General features: G+C 48.0%; 1 protein-coding gene across 1 annotated transcript in view; it reads right to left on the bottom strand.

Annotated features, from left to right (window-relative positions):
* LOC135976492 (spidroin-1-like) overlaps nt 1-17,323 on the bottom strand; it is a 925,731-nt gene that overhangs the window by 779,319 nt on the left and 129,089 nt on the right. The gene's annotated exons all lie outside the window — the stretch shown is intronic.

The following is a 17,323-nucleotide window of genomic DNA, read 5'->3' as shown; positions in this document are numbered from 1 at the left end:
CCCCCTTTTTTTAAATCAACATAAAAGTCCCAAGAAAGCCTGGAAAAAGATAAAACAAATACTATTCCTGACAGGATGGCAAATACTGGGAGTTGTTGAGGAATCTGAGTAAAAGTCAATAGTAAAGAGAAAAATAAAGGTTGGGGGGGAGAAGGTATGTAAAGTCATTAAAAAAAATCTCATTTCTTTGCAGTGAATGGAGTCACTGCAATGGTTCTTCGGTGCCCTTTCACTGGGTGCATTTCAGATGCAGGTGAAGCGGAGATAGGACCAATGAGGAGTACCAAAAGGTGGGGATGTTGTATACGGAAGGAACTGAGAGAAAGAACTCCTGGATTCTACTCTGCGCTCTGCCGCCACATCACTTAACCTCGGTGCCTCCATTTGCTAATGGACTGAGATACAATGGTGATGGGCCACCTTATTAATCTACTAGGCCGCTCTGGTGCAACATGGGTTCAGTCTGCTTTCCTCCAACCCTGCCAGACCATTGAACAAGGGGTCAGGCCTGGGATCTGATAGCAGGGCTCTCCACGTGGCCGTGAAGAGCCCTCGTTCCAGCTAGGGCAACGCTTAATTTTTACACAGTCAGCGGGAGAAAGAGAGACCATTTTCTTTGCTCTACTCCACAAGAGAGTGGACCTGCACAGGAGTTAATGTCTAACACAATATCCAGTAGCCATTCACTCACACCTGCTGAAGGCAGGAACTCTGGGGCACCAGGACCTCTTGGTCCCTGAGTTCAGAGGAGACCTTTTGCATCTAGTAATATGTACCACTGGGCTCCAGTGAGCTGCCACTGGCTTGTGCTCAGCTCCCTCTGGGTGAGAGCCAGCACAACAGGATGTGGGGAATTATAGACCAGTCAGCCTAACTTCAATACCTGGAAAGATATTGGAACAAATTATTGAACGATCAATTTGTAAGCCCCGGAGGATAATAGGGTTATAAGGAATAGCCAGCACATATTTGTAAAGAATAAATCATGCCAAACCAACCTAATTTCCTTCTCTTGACATGGTCACTGGCCTAGTGGATAGAGGGAAGCCGTATATGGGATATATCTTGATCTTAGTAAGGCTTTAAGGAAATGTGGTCTAAATGGGATTACTATAGGATGGGGCACAACTGGTGAAAGGCAGCACTCAAAGGAGTAGGTATCAATGGTTTGCTGTCAAACTCGGAGAGTGTATCTAGTGGCGTCCCACAGGGGTCAGTCTTGAGTCTAGTCCTATTCAGTATTTTCATGAATGACGTCAATAATGGAGCGGAGAGTATGCTTATACAACTTGTGTATGACACTGTAGTAGTTCCGGGGTGGGGCTCGTCCCTTCCTGGGGCGCCTGGAAGCCAGGCCGCCCCACTACAAAGCGAATAACAGTTAGGGCCCCGACCTTTGGGTAGGGGCTAAGCACACAATTGATAGTTCAGAGCTCAACCGTTGTGCAGGGACTGAGCACACAATTAACAGTTCAGAACTCAGGCCCTTATGCAGGGACTGAGCACACGATTAACAGTTCAGAGCCCAGGCCCTTATGCAGGGACTGAGCACACAATTAACAGTTCAGAGCTCAGGCCCTTATGCAGGGACTGAGCACACGATTAACAGTTCAGAGCTCAGGCCCTTATGCAGGGACTGAGCACACAATTAACAGTTCAGAGCCCAGGCCCTTATGCAGGGACTGAGCACACAATTAACAGCTCCGGCCCTGGGTCAGGGCGGGGCAGCAAACCAATAGTCAGTCAGTGGCCCAGGCCTTGTAGCAGGGGCTGGGTCAGTTTGGGTTAGCCCAGGCCCTAGGTCAGGGCGGGGCAGCCAACAGATAGTCTGTCAGGGGCCCAGGCCCCTTGGACAAGGAGGAGGAGAGACTGCCACCCGGCGCGGGGTGGCAGGGGGGAACACAGGCCCACCCACTCCACTGTGTTCCAGCCCGGGGCCCTATCCGCAGCAGTCCGTCTGCCGCGCAGTCAGTGGGGATCCTGACCGCAACACACTGACATGGGTTCGGGGTCTGCTATCCCCGGGCCACTTCCCATCTCCTCCTCCATGGGTACCTGCTCCTCCTGAGTTCCGTCTGCTGGTCGCAGATCATGGGCTCCTCCGGGCCCCGAGCACCAGGTAGGTCGGTCGCTCCCTCTGGGCCCTCGGCGGGGGGAAGCTCAGACCGCTCCTCAGGATACCGGGCTCTCGGCAGGCTCGGCCAGTCCTCCTCAGGGTACCGGGCTCTCGGCAGGCTCGGCCAGTCCTCCTCAGGGTACCGGGCTCTTGGCACGCTCAGGTCCGCGGGAGCTCGGGCACCAGCGTCTGTCCTCTCCCGCTGCCGGCCAGCTACTGAGCGCTGTGGCCTGGCCTTTATACTTCCTGTCCCGCCCCTTGACTTCCGGGGGGCGGGGACAGGCCGTGGTGGCTCCGCCCACTCTGGCGGCAGTTCTGGCTCATCGCTTCCAGGGGCGCCTGGAAGCCAGGCCGCCCCGCTACAGACACCAAGCTGGGAGTAGTTGCAAGCGCTTTGAAGGACAGGATTAGAATTCAAAACAACCTTAACAAATGGGAGGAATAAAGACAAGTGCAAAGTACTTCACTTAGGATGGAAAAAATCAAATGCACAACTACAAAATGGGGAATAACTGGCTAGGTGGTGGTACTGCTGAAAAGGATTGGGAGGGTATAGGGGGTCACAAATTGAACATGAGTCAATGTGATTCAGCTGCAAAAAAGGTTAATATTCTGGGGTGTATTAACAAGATTATATGCAAGACATGGGAGGAAACTGTCCTACTTTACTCATCACTGGTGAGGCCTCAGCTGGAGAACTCTGTCCAGTTCTGGGTGTCACGCTTTAGAAAAGATTTAACAAATTGGAGAGAGTCCAGAGGAGAACAACAAAAATGATAAAGGTTTAGGAAAACTGACCTATAAGAAACAGTTTAAAAAACTGGACATGTTTACTCTGGAGAAAAGAAGACTGTGGGGGGACTTGATAACAGCCTCCAAATACGTTAAGGGCTGTTCTAAAGAGAAGGGTTATGTCCACTGAAGGTAGAACAGGAAGTAACGGGCTTAATATGCAGCAAGGGAGATAGAGATTAGATATTAGGAATTGAGCCCGTTTCTCAGAAGCTGAGACAAGTTAGCATACCACCCTCCTCTTCCAAAACCCCAGCTACAGGGCCCACTCTCCCCCCCTCAAACCCACCTCCACATCCTAATTATATTATTATGATTTATTATTGGTATTCCAGTATCACCTAGCAACCCCAGTCATGCATCAGGATTCCACTGGACTAGGCCCTGTATGCACACAGAACAGAAAAACTCACTAGAGCTTGGATTTGCCTACACGGGGAAACTGACCAGCACAGCCATGGTGGAAGAGCTCCCCATGTCGACACTCTATTCTGGAATAAAAATCACTTTATTCTGGAATAATTAGTGTGCTTCCAAAACAGAGGAATTATTCAGGCATAAAATCACCCAGAGTGGTTTGCAAAATAGCTTGTTCCTCAATAGCTCCATCGGTCAATTTCCCTGTGTAGACAAGCCCGCCATCTAAGTAAACTAGATATGCAAATAATAGTGACTCAGGCCAGAACACTCTCCCCCTATAAGCAAGATTCGCCATCCAAGAGCTTGTGAAACAAAGTTCTCCACGAGCTACTGCTTCCAGTTTGTTATTTCACAACACACTTCCATGCCCAAGGTAAAGTTGCAACAACACTATCTCCTCTGCGTGGTTCAGGGGCCTGGGTGGGTCACATGCCAGAGCCTCAACTGACCCACGTCAGAGGTGATTAATTTATCAGGCTTCTGGCACCCACCACTGCCTGGGAGAAAAACAATATCCCAAATTCCATGCCGTCCCCACCCACCAGATGTGTCTTGGGGCGAGATGGGGCTGGAGAGGTGAACATTCCAAATCAGCTCACAAACGCTGCTTGACATCAGGCACTGATGACTGGGACAGGGCCAGACTCGGAGCATCCGGTTACACAAGTGACACTAGACAACAGCCTGTCATCTTGGGGGCCCTGCAGGGAGAGTTCCTAACAAGGATATTACACAGGCTCTCTATGCAGGACCAGAGAAGGCTCTAACAGAGACATTCACGAGCAAGTATATGACGCTTGAGCTGTCCACTAGCATGGATGCCACCCACTCCACTGGCTCTTGTGCCCAGTCATTTTATTTGCTTACGTTTACATGCTATGGCTCATTATTGAATTGCAATTTATACAGTCGCTCGGCTGGGGAATCCAGCAGGTGTCAGGGCAAAGGCGCTCAGGGACCATAGTTCTCTCCTGTGATTGGCTGCAAAAAGCTTAACTGACACAGGGATGAGCCATGCAGCGACCGAACCACGGAAGTATTGGTCGCCTGGGAATCTGTGTTCATTTTAAATGAGCAGATTAAGACCTAATTAAATGCACATTAATCTGTATAATTGGTGACATCTGCCAGGCCTTTTAAGTGACACTTTAACCAAGTCGTTCTAAATCAGTGGCAGGGTCAGTGGGTAGAGATCAGGGACATGGAGAAGCTCTGCTACAGATTGTAAATCAACTCCAAGTCCCTTACTAAGCCTGTGGCATGTGATAGTGAGTTTGGAATACATCTCTCTCCACCCCCAGCCCCATCAAAGAGCTAAGCTAGGAACAAAGAGCACAATGATATCATTCAGATGCTGAAAAGCACTTGAACCGTGGACAGCCAAAAAAAGGAGATTTTTCTTTCCCCCCCTTCCCCCGCCGCCTTTCCCCCTGAATTTCAGTGACAGGCTGATAGGTCTGGTTGGAGCCAGGCATAGTGAGGCAAGCTTTCCCTTGACAAAGTACATTAATCCTGACCTGCAACACCCTTTGTTACTCCCATCCTCAGCCCCCACAGGACTCTGCCAATGCACCTCAACCATCCTGAGCAGCAAAACATACCTCTGCTTCTCCAGCCCTGGGCTTCTCCAGAGCTCAGATTGCCAGACTTGGAGCTGTGGATGGGTAAGGCACTGAGGATAAGGATTCAAACTTAGGCCACCAGAGGTGACCAGTCAGCATATTAAAGCCATTGCACTAAAGAGACCTCCCCCTTCCCCCTCCCCCCCCAAAAAAGAGATTCAAACTTCCCCATGACGTCAGACCATTTGTATAAGAAAGAAGCGGGGTGGGAAAGACAGCCCATTATTTATCCGAAAAGGTCACAACTGAGCTGGAATATGCAGAAGTTGGATGCGCGTCGTCTGGATGAGGCCCATGTCTCTTCGAAAGAGAGATTTTGCGATTCATCTCATTTGCTTGCTGTGGCATTTTCATCACAGTAGTTCTCCTTATGCAATTACATAAAAAATATCTAATGAAATCTCTGTGACACAAAACATGAACGTTTATATTGGCCTCCCCGTGCTGTGGAGTTGATCTTGGCCCGGATGCCCAGACAGACATTCTGCATTCTTCAGAGATTAAGCATTGAAATGTTCAGGAGGAACCCAGCTGACTTCTCCCCACTGTAATCACTGCACTAATTCCAAACACATGGTAGTTGTCCGGGGAGAGGGGAATACATATATCATACACACACACATTACATATCTATATACACACACAGGGATGGATAGATATATAATGAGCATGTATATATATGCATATACAAGAGGCCAAGCCAACTGCTTGGCAAAAAAACATTTTTGGTAGAAATAAGGTACTTAAGCAAAATTGTTAAGAAAATAGCAGGAATGATGAATAATGGTCTCGTTTGGATGGGGATCCAGACCTCTAGTAATGCTTGGAGCACCCCCAAGCCTGACCCCGGAGCGTTTTGATGATATCATCTCTCTGTGTCGACAGAGCGCCTCTCCGTCACTTTCAGTTTTTCGACCCATGAAATGTCAGGCCCCAGTCAAAATAAACACACTCAAGAGGTTCTGGGCAATGAAAATCTGTTCCGTGTGTGTGTGAGAGGGGTGCCTTTTAAATTTCGTCTGTCTCCTGTTAAAAAAAAAGTGATCTTATATTAAAAAAAAAAAAAAAAAATGGTGCTAAAACTGCCTTTGTTTTTGTTTACCTAGATGGTGAATTCCAAAAAACTGACATATTAAGATTTATGGGAGAAATTCAGCTCTTGGGGGGGGGGGGGGCAGGATGGTCTAGTGGTTAAGGACCTAGCCTAGATGTGGATGAGCAGCATTCAGTTCCCTGCTCTGTCACAGATGTCCTGTGTTAGCCTCTCTGTACCTCAGTTCCCCATCTGTAAAATGGGGGTGATAGCCCTGCCCTGCCTCACAGGGGTATTGGATGGATAAAAAGATTGTGAGGTGCTCAGCTAGTTTCAGTAATGGGGACCATATAAATTGTGTCTTCACACAACGCAGTCAACCTGTGGAACTCATTGTCAGGGGATGTGGTGAAGGACAAAACCATAACTGGATTCAAATGAGAGTTAGATACGTTCATGGAGGGTAGGTCCATCAATGGCGATTAGCCAACATGGTCAGGGATGAAACCCCATGCTTGGGTCTCCCTAAGCCTCTGACTGCCAGATTCTGGGACTGACGACAGGGGATGGATCACTTGATGATTGCCTATTCTGTTCATTCCCTCTGAAGCATCTGGCATTGGAAGACAGAACACTGGGCTAGATGGACCATTGGTCTGACCCAGTATAGTCGTCATTATGGTCTCAAGATGATTAGAGATAGATAGATAGATAGATAGATAGATAGATAGATAGATAGATAGATAGATAGATAGATTTTCCGGGTGCAAAGTGTTGCATTGACTGGGCCTGGGTCCAAAGGTCTCTGTTTATCCATGGAACAAATACAGCACGGGCAGCAGCAGTGTCCAAATCTTCCCACGTCTCCTTCCATAATATTTCTAAGACACAGCCTTTTCTTTCTGTCCACCCAGCTAAAACTCTCCTCTGGGTCCTTGTTGCCCCCCATGTTGATCACTGCCACCCCCTTCTCTCTGAGCTTCCTCCAGTCCATGCAAAACAGAGCTGCCGTGATCATCTCCCTGGCTTCTCACTCTGATGATGTCACTCCCCTCTTTCCTACCACATCAGGTTCAAGCTTCTTGTCCGCACCTTTTTAAATCTCTGCCTTACTCCCTAGCTCTCCACCCTGGCCTCTGAACCCCTACATCCATCAATCCACCAGTGGTACCACATTGGTCTGCTTTTGCCACAGCTGGCTGCTTGGTCTCGAAAACACGACCCTTGCAAACAACAGAGAGACATTGCAGTAATCAAGGCTGCACGTGACAAAGCTCTAGTAGATGGATCTTTGGGCAGAGCAAGTCATTACTGCAAATGTGCAACGCCTGGCCTGCTGACATTGACAAGTGACCATGCCCTTCAAATACAAGGCCAAATCCTGGCCCTCTCCTTACTCGGTGTTTGCTCAGGCAAACTGCCCAGCAAAGTCATTTAAAGAATGTTGAGATCCTTGGAGGAGAAGATGCAAAGTGTTAATAAGAGTTGAGTTCATTTAAAATGCTAGCAATGCAAAAAGAAAAGAAAAGAAAAGCTTAGGTTCATCTACTAAGTACAGTGGCCTGCAGATCCTGGTCGTAGAAGCTGAACTTTCCCGTTCACTCTCAAATGAGGAGCAACCAAAGATCATTTTTCAAAGGACAAGCACACTTCAAGGTGGTTTCTTTGTACTCCCCCGTCTGTCTGTATCCATCCGTGGTCTCTTGCCTTATACTTAGATTGTAAGTTCCTTGGGGCATGGACCGTCTTTTAGTTCTGTGTTTCTTCAGTGCCTAGCACAATGGGGCCCCTAGTCCATGAAATAATAAGAACGTAAAAACGGCCAAACTGGGTCAGACCAAAGGTCCATCTAGCCCAGTATCTGACAATGGCCAATGCCAGATGACCCAGAGGGAATGAACAGAACAGGGAATCATCAAGTGATCCATTCCCTGTCTCCCATTCCCAGCTTCTGGCAAACAGAGGCTAGGGACACCATCCCTGCCCAGCCTGGCTAGTAGCCATTGATGGACCTATCCTCCAGGAACTTATCTAGTTCTTTTTTGAACTCTGTTATAGTCTTGGCCTTCACAACATCCTCTGGCAAAGAGTTCCAAGGGTTGACCGTGCATTATATGAAGAAATACTTCCTTTTGTTTTTTTAAACCTCCTGCCTATTAAGGATGAGATTTTCAGAAGCACTCAGCATTGGCCTAAGACTGTTCCCATTGACTTCAATGGCAGTTTTACTATTAATTTCAAAGGGAACGGCATTACACCAAAAGTGAACACTTCTGAAAAGCCCACCTTATAGTCTTGAGATAAGAAGAAAGAAAGAAAGAAAGAAAGAAAGAAAGAAAGAAAGAAAGAAAGAAAGAAAGAAAGAAAGAAAGAAAGAAAGAAAGAAAGAAAAAGTCTGTTCCCCCCAGGGAAAACAGGGTTGGTGGTCCCATCCTATTCCCTTCCTTGCAACAACAAAACCATCTTTGCAGAACTGGGCCATCTCTGTTCAGGAGAGGGGGCAGCACGTCAGGATGGAAGTGCGTTGGCAGAGCTGTGGGAGAGCCCAGGACTGGAGTAGCAGAGATCTGATGGGCCAGGATTGGGGTGCACTGGCAGAGTTTCATGCAGAGGTATGAACAGCACTTGTCCGCATTATGCCAGGGTCTAGTCAGTGCTATAAGGCCTTCTCTTGCGTGAGCACTAAAGATATAGAAAAGAGCTGGCTTCTATCCAGCCGGAGCCCTAAGACACCGATTTGGTTTAGTTAATTTCTTAACGGTTCCATTAAAGACTGCTTTGAAATGAAAACTGGTAAATCCTGCCTAGTCCCTAACTAACTGAATGCCGTATGCAGCCAGGAGTCCCTCAGGACTCAGACTGAGAGTGTTTCTCCTACCCGTTAACATGCAAGGAATACGAGTCCAGCTGAAGCCTCTTGAACTCCCCTTCAAGATGCTGCATAATTCTGCCCTCCCCTCCTTTTCCGCTCTCATCCCTTCCCGCATCATTCCCCACGCCCTCCGTTCTGCTCTGCCAGGGACGCTAGCCTTGCTAAGCTTTTCATCAGCTTCTCCAACAATCATCTCCATGCTGCCCCGTATGCCCCTCACTGGGCGAGTGTTCAAGGCTACTATTCTCCCTACTGCTGCCAGGACACCTACAAGAATTTAGCCAACAGATAAATAGGGTTTTGTGTCTTTTGCTCATTACACAACACACATACGATACTAGAACCAGACAGGCTGTTTGCTGGACATACACAACCTGCCTGGCCTAGCTACATACACATTGCTGCTCTGGTTGGGTCCTGGCAGCTTCTAAAACATAGAACAGAGTAAGTGCCACTAGAGAGCTGGCAAAGTATTCGAAAGGATGTGACCCTATTCCACTACATCAGAGGTCCCCAAACTATGGGGCGCACCCTCCTAGGGGGGCGTGGAGGAACGTTCTGGGCAGGGCACAGAAAGCGCGGGACAGCCCCCACAGGGGGTGGGGAGGGAGTGCTGCCCAGCCCCTCCCCACCCCCAGCTCTGCTCCGGCTCCAGCCCCAGCCCCAGCCCCAGCCCCAGCCTCGGCACAGCTCCGTACCCGGACGCAGGCCCGGCTGCCAGCCCTCACCATTGCCTGGCTGCAGCTCCGTTCCCGGCCCCAGCCCCGCTCCCAGCCTCAGCCCCCTTACCCCTGTCCATGTCCCTCCCATCCCCCCTGGAGTCACAAGCCCACTCCCAGCCCCAGCTTGGGGGGAGGACATGAACAAGGGTAAGAACTGGTGCAACCCTGAAAAGTTTGGGGACCACTGCTTTACACTATGGGGGACGTGAGAACTGGCCGTCTCCTCAATTCAGACCACATTTTTGACATGTTTTTATATTGTATCTTTGTCCTGCTCCCTTCGTGTGGCTCCCTGGCCTCTTTGGAATGGAAGTTACAATAGGAAATACTAAAAAAATAAAAAAGTGTTTTTAAGGGGTCAAACCCTCCTGATTCAGGGCATCAGCCAACCTCTCCCTGTTAGGGTCAGGAGGAAACATTCTCTGAGGGCAGATTACCCCTAACTGCCTATGGCAGGGAGTCTTCCACTTTCCTCTGAAACCGCTGGTACCAGCCATTGTTGGAGACAGGGTATTGGACAACACTGCATGGCCCATTGGGCTGATTCGGGATGTTCTTTGGAGTAAGAACTGACTGCAGCTTTCTATATTCACGTACAGGGCTTAGCACACTGTGGGCCATAAGAAGAAGAAAATATGGCCTTCCCACACACTTTTTCGGTGGTTCAAAAAACAAGTTCATGATGTCATTAAAATACACTGGGCCAACGCCTTCTCGCATCAAATCAGTAGGAGTTTTGCCACTGGCCCCCCCGCCGTCACCAGGATTTTGCCTGCTAATGGGTTGTTAGGGACAGCACTAAGATCTGCATTATATGTAGTGAGACGCACGGGGCTCCATGCTGCTTGCCGTTAGGATCGGGCATCCCCCTGACTGATTTTAAGGAGCTTGCAAGGGTTTAACAGAGAGCAGGGTCAGTCGCAGGACTCACAACCGTTTGAAACAAAGCAATGAGCCAGTCTGCTGCCTTTGGGCGCTGTGCCTCTAACTATCCATCCCAGAGGATAAACACGTCATCCTGATGCCATAATGAAGCGTGGGCCATTGAAAGTACTATATTTCGGGACCCTTCGGCTAGGCTCGCAGGGCATGAGCTCATCCCACTGAAAAGGGAGCAATCCCAGAAACAAATGGAATGGGGAGGGAGGTGATCTAGGCAAGGCTAGGCCAGAGATTAGGAGTCTGGATGGCGGTCAGGCAGCCAGCCAGTGGGAAAAGGGCAGTCACTAAAACAATCATGGTGCCGCAAGTAAACGGCCATTGGAGTAGCCACTTTTTCTCATCACCTATTGCCTAGCAACCAGTGACACAAACACCATCCATGCTAGCAACAGCCAACTGGGCTTTATTTGCAGCGCTGGAGTCGTTCTAAGATCTGGATAGTGGGGGGTGGGGTGAGGGGATGAAAGAAAGTATTTCAGAATGTCTGTTTAAAAGTCTCAGTAACAATCAATGGGGGATTTCTAGGGGATGCAGACAAAGACAGTATAGGGAGTAGAAAGAGCCCGTGGAGCAGCAATAACCCTTTATATAGATTCATAGATCCCAAGGCCAGAAGGGACCACTGTGACCATCTAGCCTGACCTCCTGTATAACACAGGCTGTAGAACTTCCCCCATATCATTCCTGGAGCAGGAATTTTAGAAACAAACCCAATCTTGATTTTAAAATGGTCAGTGATGGAGAATCCACCATGGCCCTTCGTAAATTATTCCAGTGGTTAATTACTCTCACAGTCAAAACTTTACACCTCATTTCCAGTCTAGCTTCAACTTCCAGCTATTGGGTTGGATTATACCTTTCTCTGCTACATTGAAGAGCCCACTATTAAATATTTGTTCCCCTTGGAGGTACTTAACTGCAATCATATCGCCCCTTAACCTTCTCTTTATTAAGCTATCTGACATTGCACTCAATAACATATAGCCAACATCCATTAATCACTAATTATGATCATTGTAAGGATGTGTTAGAGGCCTCAGTCCCATCACCATGATATTAAGGTGCCATTACTAAATTAAAAGCGCACACACGGCATTGCCCATAAACGGGCAATAAATACCACACCATGTATGGTAAGCCACTGGCAGGTACATTCCCCCCTGGATATGCTGGTGCTCCATCCATTCTGCTCCCTCAAACGCTCACGGGATCTTGGGTACAAAAAGGAGCATGGTGTGGTAGCGAGACAGCTTGCCATGGAAGCTGGCAGTCTTGCTAGGACAGAGATGAGCACTCACATTGCTTTGTTTACCGGCCATTTCACACAGAGTTAAGTGCTTTTTCTTTCCCCATCTTCAACAGAAAAATATTAGGGAACCCACTGCTTAATGATAACTGAGTGGTCACCCTTAAACAGGTGCCAGTTGAGTGAATAAGGCTGGAACTTGCAAAGAGGCTTAAGGGATTTGGGTGGTGAACTCCCTTAGCATGCTTTGAAATCCCTACCATAAATGTTACCTAAACATCAGCAGTATGCCTAAGGCATGTCCTATAGTCAGTACAGGGCATATGGCAAAGAGTGGGATAGCTGTATCTATTTACAAAAGTAGATCTTATGTTAAATATTTATGTAACACTGGCAAGTTTTTTAATGCCAACCATGACACATGGTATTTTTATAGAACTTTTCAAAGTCACTTACCAAGATGGTTACATTTTATTAATTATTATTATTAGAGACCAGCCCAAGCTAAAATCCCAGATCCAGACCCTGGAGCCAAACCTTCCCAAAAGTTCAGGGAAGTGAGATTTGGGTTCTGAATCTGGTTCCCATAAAATTATAGATTGGGCACTGTAGAGATAGGTGTAAGCTGGGAACTCAGATCCGGGTCCCATCGCTAGTTATTACTCCCATTGTTTTACAGAGAGAGGAAGAGAGAGAGAGGAAGATGAAGTGACTTGCCCAGGGAGTCAGTGGCAGAGGGCTAACTCTAAGCACTAGACAAGACTGTCCTGCCCCAAAAATTCACATCTTACAGTAAAGCACGGGCTGCAGTGGGTATAGTAGATGGCAGGAACTCTAAAAAACCACAGGTCACTATAAAATCAGCCTGAAACATCCTGCAGTGCCTTTAAAGGAAGACATGATTCAAGTGCGAAACCCACCAGTGGACCAATCAGCACCTGGGGATACCCACAAAGAGGCTCTCTCTCGTTAGGCGAACGTTACCTGCTGCAGGCACGGAAAGGCAAATGCTCAAAGCCACAAGATAACATTCGACGTAACCCCAAGCCCTCTCTCCTGTGCTGGAGTAATAGGTTTCCCCTCGCCCTGTCTTCCCCCTTCCCCTCCAATCCCACTCCTCTTCGGTGCCCTCGCTTTAACGGTGGAACATTTTTGACATACTACAAACCATCCGCAAAACAAGATGTCAGCCCTATAATTGCTTCTGGCGTTGATTCCGTCAGGGCGCGGGCGGGTTCCAAGAATAACAAGGGAGAATGTTAAACAAACAGCAGTCCATTTCTCATGTTGCAGCCAGCGTTCCAGCACAAGGGAAGCGCCCCTCGGCCGTTTACAGGCGCTCTTGTGGTCTGTATTTATGATATGTCTGAAAAAGGCCGAGTTTTATCACCGCTCGCAGAAGAAGGAAAAAGGGAAAAGAAAGAAGGAGTGGGGGGGGAACTAGCCCCTTAGTCCCTTTTCATCAAGGAAACATCCCAAAAAAATGAATGTCACATTTTAGCAAGAAAAACAGCTGTTGTGGTACTTTAAGGCACAGAAATATTTTGGCCTAGGTTGCATGTTGTGGATATTGGCTGAGTCAAGGTTAGCTGCTAAAAGGCAGAAATTCTAGACCCATACGAAGAAACACAGCGTTCCTTTATATTCAGATAATATTTACTCACAGTCTTTTCTGTTGTTCTGTTTTCCTTTCGGGAGGCTGCCCCGCACCCTTGTTTGTTTATACAGCCATTGGCCTCGATGGTATTTTGGGCTGACTCTGCAGAGAGATGGATTTGTTTGAAGGTGGAGTGAGGAAGGAGAAGAAATAATAAGGACCTAGGCCTGGAAGCCTTACTCACATGAGTAATCCCCTAGGAGCTTATGAGACTGCGTGTGCAAGTAAGCATGACTTGCGTGTGCGGTGGTTACAGGATCAAGCCGTCAGACACCACAGCAGAGCTATTTGATATGGTATGAATAGAATAAGACATCAGGATCCTCTCTAACATCTTCTGGTGCATCTTGGGATTTAACAGCCAAATTCTCCTGTGCTTCCACCCTCTCTCCAGTATTGTTCAAAGGGGTCAGGGCAAGGACCTCACAGGTTCGGCGGTGTCCGGTTTTAATGCCGAGACACCTGCTGAGTAGCCTCCCAAGAGTTTGTGGCACGTTGCAGAGAGGTTGGAGCTCTTTTATATCATCCACGTTGGGCAGGATCTGGGTGAATTTTTAATCAAGAATGGCCATGCAACAATAATGATATTGGTGGCCGTCACAGCTGTCACTGTGTCATACATGCCATAGCTGATTTGAACTTTATGGAGATAGTGGAGATAGCATGTAACAACTCTGACTTTAAAAGCCTAGGCCCCTGACACTTGAATTATAGGAGAATCTCCATTATATGTTAGCAGTATATGGCCTATGACACACAGTTGAGGAGCGCTGATTCTATCCAGCAGGGGGCAGTGATACAAATACACTTTAACCTGCTCATTCCAATATAATAGTTAACATTCGCATAGCATTTTTCATGTTCAAAGGGTTTTTCTCCCAACATCCCGGGAGAGAGGCTGGTAAATATAATTATTCCCATTTCAAAGCGGGAGGAAGTGAAGTGGAGTGAGACTAAATGAGCAGGTTTCAGAGGGAGTCAAAGGCTGAGCGGGAACTATAGCTGGAGTTCCTGAATGACAGTTCCATAGTTAAACCTCTCCTACTAACAGCTCAGGCAGGCTGAGAGCTGGCACTGTCCAATACACACACACACATACACACACAGTATAGGTGGATCTGTCAATGCACCTGCATCCAAACCTGCAACATCTCTGCTCTTCTAGTCCTGCTTCATCTTGCAACTCTACCTTTCCACCTCAATCTTGACTTAAAGACCCCAGTTATTCCAGTCTCTGAAACAGACAGAGATGGTCATGCTGAAGGATGCAATGGTTTCTGATACAGATGGACAGTTCAAAGATGCATGAGCCAAAACTTGCAGTGTGGTCCAAATTTCAGCTCAAGACTCTAGAAATTTGTTCTATTTACTATTTATTCAGATTTCTAAAAAGTGATTGTAGGTGCCCATCCTGCATTCTGGACACCACCCTACCAATTAAAAAAAAAAAGTCAGAGAACTGCCTATAAAAAATACCCAACCCCCTCCTCAACACCCTTAGTGCAGAGAGAAAAAAGTGACCTTTGCCCAGCAGGTTAACAAATCTGGGTTCTGGAGGACCCAGATGTGGGGAGGAAGTTGCAGAGAACACCTTGCCAGTGGCACCTTCGCTTTTCTACTGAGGGCGCACCAGCTCAAGTGTCAGAGCTGACGTACGTCCCATAGCAAGAGGCGTTGTTATAGGGTCAGATCTTTGTAGGCTATTCAGTGGAGATGCATGTTGGGGATACATTCTAAACTAAACAAAGGCAACTCAGCAAAGGGATTGAATGGCCAAAGGCTACATTCGCATAGGTGATGAGATAAAAACAGCCACCAAAAACATTCCCAGTCATTGCAAACCAAGACCTCGTGCCTCTTAAATATGGCAGCCCAAAGCCATCCATGCTGGAGCTTGAGTAGGGAGTGTCTGGCTCAGCATCTCCATTACCCCACAGTGAACAATTGAGTCTTGGTGTCAGGATGGCTTTTTTGTTTGCTCTGTTTTTCCACTAAATAGTGTCTTGTTAGGATGGAGCTCGCTGGAAGTGGGCAGACACACAGTCTGCCGCAGGGCTGTGCCCACCACAGCAAGCAACGCCGCCCGTACCTATTCTGAGACACTGTTGGTTTGTTTGCTGGAGCAGAGCTGGCAGGGAGGATTTCCAACCCCAGCAAGCACTCTTCAAACCAGTCGTGCAGCTTATACGAGCCGAAAGGTCGAGCAGCCTTTGTATGTGCAAGGGCACCAGAAGGCTCTCACGGGCCTTTGCACAACCTGGGCTATGCAGGGCCACCAATTTTGTCCCTATTAACATCCCCGGGGGGAAAGGGAGGAGGAGGCAGAGATATAGCTCCGCCCTCCATAGCTCATTGGCCAGCCTCATTGGCTGCAAAGAAGTGGGATGCTGCAGCTACTAAAGGGGGATAGCAGCGAGCAGTCTCCCCTCCAAAAGGCATTGTGTGTCCTTGAGGCATGAACCCACCCAGTGCCTCCACTGGGACAAGGAAGTTACTCTTGCAGCATTCTGCTTCCTGCATGGCTCGGTTACTTAGATTGTAAGTGTAGTCCACGTACCCATTGGTGTTAAATGTTCCCCTCCATACAAGAGCATGAGAGTCCGTTACAGCTCCTGCTACAGGGGTTCAAGCTGTAGAATTTCCTGCCCTTTGAACTGGGGACCTCCAGTGCTATCGCCAATGTGTCAGTGAAGATCGCCGTCCTCTCAAAAACTCTCCAGGGCAGGGACTCTTCCAACGTCTAGCCCAAGAGGGTCCTAATCTTGGTTGGCGCCTACAGGGTCTACTGGAATACAAATGCTCAGGGCACGTCTTCACTACCCGCCCGATCGGCGGGTAGCAATCGATCTATTGGGGATCGACTTATCGCATCTAGTGAAGACGCGATCAAATCGATCCCCGATGGCTCTGCTGTCGACTCCGGAAATCCACCGCGGCAAGAGGCAGAAGCGGAGTCGACGGCGGTGCGGCAGCAGTCGACTCGCCGCCGTCCCCACAGCCAGGTAAGTTGACCCAAAATACGCAACTTCAGCTACGCTATTCACGTAGCTGAAGTTGCGAATCTTAGGTCGACCCCCCCCCGCCCATAGTGTAGACCTAGCCTCATTCATAATAATTAGGTTGTCAAAGATCACTTTCCTTTAGCAATCAGGGTATTTGGCATAGCCCAAATAGCTCAAGAGAGACGCTTATAATTGCACAAAGACACAGGCAAGGGAACAGTCCTTAGATATGTACAGTGCACTAGTACAGGGTCAGGTAATGAGGCAGTAACATCTGTAATGGATGGTGTCACTGGATACATCTGCACTTTGAGCTGGGGCTGTAACTCCCAGCTCAAGGAGATATAAGCGAGCTGCCCTGAGTACATCCCTACCATCTCTCACCAGTGCACGCTCAGGGTAGGTAACCCTCCCACCGCTGACACTGCCCTCGCTGCACTCTATTTTTAGTGCACTAGTTGTATCAGAGCTAGTGCAGGTATGTCTACTCAAGCCTGGAATTATACCTCCTGCTCAAAGTGTAAACATACCCCTTGTCATTGCAGAATTTAAGACATTTTCCTGGGGCTTGTGTGTCATTTTTTACAGTTACAAAAAGTAATTGATCCCTGCGTTTTTAAATAATTCTGTATCCACCTGACAATCTCCTTCCCTACGAGAGCATTGTGGTGGTCTCAGTTTGAACAATGAAACCCAGATTTGCACCTTGTCATCCTTTCTGGGCACACCTGATTAATCACACCTGAAAAACAGGACTTGCAAATTCTCCCCATACGTCTGTTCTCTTCATGCCCCACACAAACTTTGCACTGTTCCTAGTTAGAGGTGGCTGGGGAACAAAACCAGGAAAAAATAATAAATTCACCCCCCCAAAAAATAAAAATACAAGTTTCCAAGTT

This window comes from Chrysemys picta, chromosome 18 (genome assembly GCF_011386835.1).
Source record: "Chrysemys picta bellii isolate R12L10 chromosome 18, ASM1138683v2, whole genome shotgun sequence".
NCBI classification, from domain to species: Eukaryota; Metazoa; Chordata; order Testudines; family Emydidae; genus Chrysemys; species Chrysemys picta.
The sequence above is the reverse complement of the archived record's forward strand: the minus strand, read 5'-3'. Positions and strand labels throughout refer to the sequence as shown.